This window comes from Nelumbo lutea, chromosome 4, assembly GCF_056320005.1.
Source record: "Nelumbo lutea isolate HS-2025 chromosome 4, American lotus-T2T, whole genome shotgun sequence".
In the NCBI taxonomy this organism is placed as follows: Eukaryota; Viridiplantae; Streptophyta; class Magnoliopsida; order Proteales; family Nelumbonaceae; genus Nelumbo; species Nelumbo lutea.
Genome location: NC_142687.1, coordinates 29103393 through 29109392, shown reverse-complemented (window position 1 = coordinate 29109392; position 6000 = coordinate 29103393). Strand labels below are relative to the sequence as shown.

Sequence of the window (6000 nt, the reverse complement as noted above, 5' to 3'; positions counted from 1 at the left end):
ATCCTTGAATTTCTTCTTCTCTGCTTCTTCTCTTCTCACTCGCCCTCTCTCCTCCTCTGCTGCCGGTGAGCAGGTTAACCACCGAACGTGTTTGACAGCCACCTTTCTCCTCCTTCTTCCTTTTATCTCTCTCCCGTTTCAGTTCGTTTTTTTTTTCTTCCTCTCATCCCCTTTATAACGCTGCAACTAAACCAGAAACAGTGCCGCCGTCCCTTGTGTAAGACGCTTCATCCAGGTAGCTCGACCTCTGAAAAATTTGGAGGTATTTTCGGAGTTCGGAGGACACTCTCAGAGGTGCAACCGAACGACCACCGTTGCTTTTTCAGCGTTCGGAGGTCTGTTCAGCGTTACCGAATGCCACCTTTCTCCTCGAACGAGGGGAGCATGACGTTTTGCTCAAGAACCGTAGGGCTAGCCTTAGGGCCAAAGGAAAAAGATTTCTATGGTCTTACTGGTACAAGTAGTACTGAGAGCGCGTAGTAGTCTAGGTCCTGCTTTTCGTCTCTGCTTCCCCTTCCGGGGTTAGTCGCCACCTTTCCTCCTCCTCCATCAATTGGTGAATCTAGGGCTTATTCCCCGTTTTGATTATTTATTTTGTTTGACGAAATTTCTTATGTTTTTTCTGTGTGTGTGTGTGTGTTTTTCCCCGATCTGTGTTCATGCAGATTCTAAAGCTTGACCGGAAGAAAGAATGGTGGCTAAAGACGAGAGCAGTGAGAAATCATTGGAGTTGTTTTTGAAGATCGGTTTGGATGAGCGGACTGCTCGGAATACCATTGCCAATAACAAGGTTACCACCAACTTAATTGCAGTTATTCACGAGGTATGAGAATCTTTAGTGTCGACTATGCATTTTGTCATTCATGTTACTTGAATTTACTATCAGGGCTTAGATTCTTTTCTTGTGAACAGTTCCCTGTGTCTTCTGTTATATAAGTCTCTGTTTAATTTTGTCCTATATAATGATTTATTTATTTTTTATATTGGAAAATAGACGTTTTAACATAGTTATTCCACGTTGTTCTCATGTGAAAATTCTACATTGCATGTGACTATGGTGTGAAGTTCATCCATTCAACTTTATTATAAAAGAGAGACTGCACAATTGAATGCATGCATTGGTTTGTAATAATGCATATATGTTTTGGAGCTGTCTGATAAAAAGTTGTCTTTGGACTTACATCGTTTCCTAGGGTTGGAGTTTAGATGTTCGATTTACACTCTATTTTCTCTCTCTCAGGCTGGTGTTACTAATGGGTGTAGCAGGGCTATTGGGAATCTTTTATAGACGGTAAAGTTATTTGTTATTCATTACCATGATTCTGCATATATGGAAGCCTTGCATATTGATTAGTTTTCTTTTTTTTTTTTTTTTGGGTGCCTTGTGCAAGTCAGGTTGCTACCAAATTCCCAGCTAATGCACTTGTACATCGGCCCACGTTGCTTGAATACGTGGTCTCATTGAATGTTAGAGACAAGATTTCAATTTCTAACATTATAATGTGTAATGTATTGTTTGCTGGGATAATTCTAGATGATTTTCTTTTATCTACATGCAAAGTTGGGGCAATGTGTATTTACCCACTTCTTAGGACAGGTATATAAGTTATGCTGTCAATTTTGCGTGACCTTCTTTTGTTGTAGTAGAAAGTTTGAGATATACTTTTTTTGTTTGATGATCATTATTTTTGCAGATAAAAGCCCCAGCTCAGTTAGAGGCAGCTTTCTCATTTTTTACAAGCATTGGTCCAGAGAAATTTCAATTGAATGATTTTGAAGAAAGTTGTGGTGTAGGTATGGTTTCACAAGAAAATGGTTTAGTATCATGATTTGTTTCATTGCAGTAACATTTTTTTGATCAATAACAGAATCAATATCATTCATTAAGAAGAAAAATAGGGAAGAGAAAGAAGGGGGAAGGGATAAACTCTCTTAATCTCTCCCCAAGTGAAAAAATTTACACACAGCCCAAAATAAGCTATTCCTTCCCAACCCTTGTTTAGCAAGTGTATCAGCGAAGGCATTTGCATCTCTTCTGACCCAATTACAATTTACAAGTCACCTCTATCCTTTTTAACAGTTTAATGGCTTTCCTCCTCATATATATAGCACCACCATCCAGCCTCCTCTTCTTTTTGGAGCCAGCTTATAACAAGCTTCGAATAACCTTCAATTAACAATTTCCTAATGTTCAGCTCTTTAGCCTTTTGAATCCCTTCCATAACCGCCATAGTTTCAGCCCTTTGAGAGTCTCCAACTCTGATTGGACCTGAGAAGAATGCAATGACAATTTCCTCCTCATTCCTGAGCACTCCTTCAATGCTAGATGGACCTGGGTTGCCTTCGCTACTACCACCAAAATTGAGCTTAACAACACCTCTAGGAGGTGGGGACCACACAGGTCTCACCACCGCCCTAAAGGGGGAAGAACTAACTACATCTCCAATTTCTCAACATCTCACCCCCAGAAACATCCTTGAAGAGCTCCGACTACTTCACCCAATGGATCACCTTGATGATAATAGCCTCAGTAATAGATTCTCTACTTTGTTCTTTACTAAGAAATATTTGTTGGTTCATCTCATCCCAAATTGGCTAGTACACCGCTGCCCTTTTTTTTTGATAAATAGTACACCTCTGCCCTACTTTCGTAAGTTGGTCAAAAAGAAAAAGATTGCTTTGGAGGTGACTGCTGCCCTTCTGCACCTCCAAAGCAATCTTCTTCTCTTTTTTGACCAACTTACGAAAGTTGGAGCAAACAAGCTTTGTACATTAGGTGGAGGGTTCACTTGCACATGAACAAAGAAAAGGACCATTCCCAAATTGGAGAAGAATAAGGGTAGGGGATTAATAAGTGATAGCAATTCTCACCATTAGCTTTGCATAGAGAGCATTGGTGGAGGGAGAGGCACCAATTAGGTCTTTTTCTTTGCAGTAGCTCACAAGTATTAATTCTTTCCAGATACATTTCCTAGTACAAACCACCCATCCTAGGAGGTAGGGGTGAGCATGGGTTGGTTTGGTTCCATGGCAGAACCTGGAACCTACATTCTAGGTTTTTGGAACCAGAACCTACCTTGTGGAGGTCGGTTTGAGGGTTGGTTTTAGCCTTGGTGGTTCCAAGGTTTACTTGTGGAACTTGTTCTTTCTTTACTCCCCCCTTCAAAAAAAAAAAAAGAAATATGTTCTTTAAAAACTTGATCTTTAATAAACATAATATATAGTTTAAAACTTATATTATCTTTATTGATTAAATTGAGTAACTTGTGTAGATTATCATTATATGGTTCAAAATTTATAATTTGAATTTGAATTTTGTAGACATTCAAATATTAAAATGAAAACAAATGATCAAATTACTTAAGTAACTCAAAGGTCAGGAACCATGAGTGCTTGGGTTCATCTTTTTTTCGGGATCAAAGTAATGAAGGTTGAATTTAGACCCGGATTAATTACACCCCTTTCAAAAAATTCTTCAAACACCTTCAATAAGTCATCTTTTAATATCTCCCAACAATCTTGGTAGAATGACATAGCAAAACCATCAAGGCTGGGTGCTTTAGCCCTATTCATAGAAAAAATTACATCCATGAACTCTTCACTATCAAAGCTTCTCTCCAGCCATCTCTGAGTCTCCTCTGAAAGCTTAGGCCACTCCAACCCATCAATCCAAATCTGGTCATTTAGGGGCTTCCTAAAGATTGATTTGAAGTGCTCCACAAAGACTTGGGCAATCTCACTTGTTGGCAAACATTGACTCCATTCACCTCCAACTTTGAGACAAAATTCTTCTTTCTCCACCCATTTGCCAATGCATGAAAAAATTTTGTTGTTCCTATCTCCCTCGATCCACTTGCTCCTTGATTTTTGCCTCCAATTTATTTCCTTTTTCAACAAAAGATCTTCCAACTCCTTCCACTACCTTTCATTCCTCTGACCTTCCTCCAATGTGCCAAATACTTCCTTTCCATCCAACTTCTTAATTTTAGTAATTAGAGTTTGCTTTTGTTCCTTAATCATTTCATACCGCTTTAAGTTCCATTCCTTGATCTTGCCTTTGAGCTCTTTCAACTTCCAATGGAACCTCATTCTTTCCCACTTCACGCATGGATTGCTCTCCTCTCACCAAACTTTAACTCTTTAAATCCACTAGCATATAAACACATATTCTCAAATCTGAAAGGAGGTGGACCTTTACCACCCAAGCTTTCCTCGAAAATGGAAATTGGACAATGATCTGAAGTCACTCTTTGGCAAGTCTCTAGAACTATACCCCTCTAGTGATCCATCCTCCTAGTCAACTGTGAATAAAAATCTAATCTAGTTTGGAGCAAATTGGGTTGTCTTGTAGATTGGACCAAGTAAAATTATTATAATAGAGGTAGTTCCTTTAGCCCAAAAGCATCAATGACGTGATTAAGTATCCTCATGCTCAAATTTATTCTCCTCAGATTGTTAGTTTCTTTTACAAATTTTGTCACATTAAAATCCCCTTCTATACACCATGGCCCTTCCCCCAATTCCTTAATATCTTCCAATTCTTCCCAAAGCTTATTTCTTTCCTGTATTCATTGGGTCCATAATCATTTGACAACACTCACACAAATCCATCTGAAACATGTTTAAACTTAAGTAAGACCGAAAGTTTTCCCACCAGCTCCTCCATTCCAATTACAATCTCATTCTTCCACATTGTCACAATACCAGCTGCCCCGCGAAGGGCACACAACCAAACTCCAACCCTTGGCTTTCCAAATACTCCTAGCCCATTTTCTATTAAATTCCATCACCTTAGATTCTTGAATTAAAAGGATATCCAACTTCTCCTTTCTCACATCTCTTTAATAGTGGATCTTTTCCTTGCCCTCTCTAATCCTTTAACATTCCGACTTACAATTTTTATTCCTCTTCTCAAGAAGTTACCCCTTTCCAAGGTTCTCCTACTTGTTACCCCTCACCCTTTCCTTTCTTCCACTAAATTCCATATCTCCCTTTACATCCTTTTTTTAGTCTTTCCACTTCACTCAACTTCCTTTTTATAATCTTACCTCAGTGATTTAAAAGGTGCGCCATTTTGGGGTATGCGCCTTGCCAAGGTCCCAGGCGCACCTCTTTCAAAAGGCGCGCGCCTGGTGTGCTTTTTAAAATTTTGCGCTTTTTGCTCATTTTTGAGTCTAACGGTTGGGTCGGGGGCTCCGCCGGTCAATGTTGTTCGGTTCACTTGCTCATTTTTGGGTCTAACAGCCCGGTTCGCTCGCTCATTTTTGAGTCTAACAGCCCACCTCTTTCAAAACGCTCGCTTTGCTCGCTCACTGAAGCTTCGAGAACCCCCTATTTGCTTATGTTGTTCATTCATTCATTGCAATAAAATATCTTCTTAAAAGGCAATGAAAGTTGTAAAATCATTATTTTTTATGTGAGAAATAAGAATTTCAGACCCTAACATAGACTTGTTCGGGCTTGACTCGAGGGGCGTGCTACAAAGGCGACTCATAAAATCAAGAATGCAATATTTTTTTACATCACATTAACTACTTGAAGCAATGCAATTAAGGAAAAAAAGAGATTGTGGGATTTACATGCTTGAAAATGCTTTATATGTTTGCTTTTATTTTTAAAATTTCATTTGACTACACTTTACATGTTATATTTATGTATTTTAATTTTAGATGATAGGTTTTTTAAATCATTTATTTTAAAATTTAAGTTTATATTTTTATTAATATTATGTTTTAATATTTTTAAAAATTTTTGGCATTTTTTTGGAGTATTCTGACTTTTTTTTTTTTTTAATTTTTAGCATTTTTTTTGTAATTTTGTGCGCCTAGCCTTGCACCTTACGCCCCAGGCGCAAATTGGCCCTTGCGCTTTTAAAACACTGGCTTACCTCCCTCCTTGTTCTTTCTCAAATACACTTTGTTGTCATTTGTCTCTTGTAATTTATACCCTAACTTCTCCACAAATTCAGCCATTTGATTTGTATGCCCCATCCCATCATCT

General features: G+C 38.4%; 1 protein-coding gene across 1 annotated transcript in view; it reads left to right on the top strand.

Annotated features, from left to right (window-relative positions):
* Nucleotides 1–6000, top strand: part of LOC148854868 (glutamine--tRNA ligase-like) — a 39036-nt gene continuing 33036 nt past the window's right edge. The window contains exons 1-5 of the mRNA XM_088941016.1: nucleotides 1–521; nucleotides 666–823; nucleotides 1241–1291; nucleotides 1396–1597; nucleotides 1695–1794. The gene's annotated coding sequence lies outside the window, so the exon portion shown is untranslated. The remainder of the gene's footprint in view (nucleotides 522–665; nucleotides 824–1240; nucleotides 1292–1395; nucleotides 1598–1694; nucleotides 1795–6000) is intronic.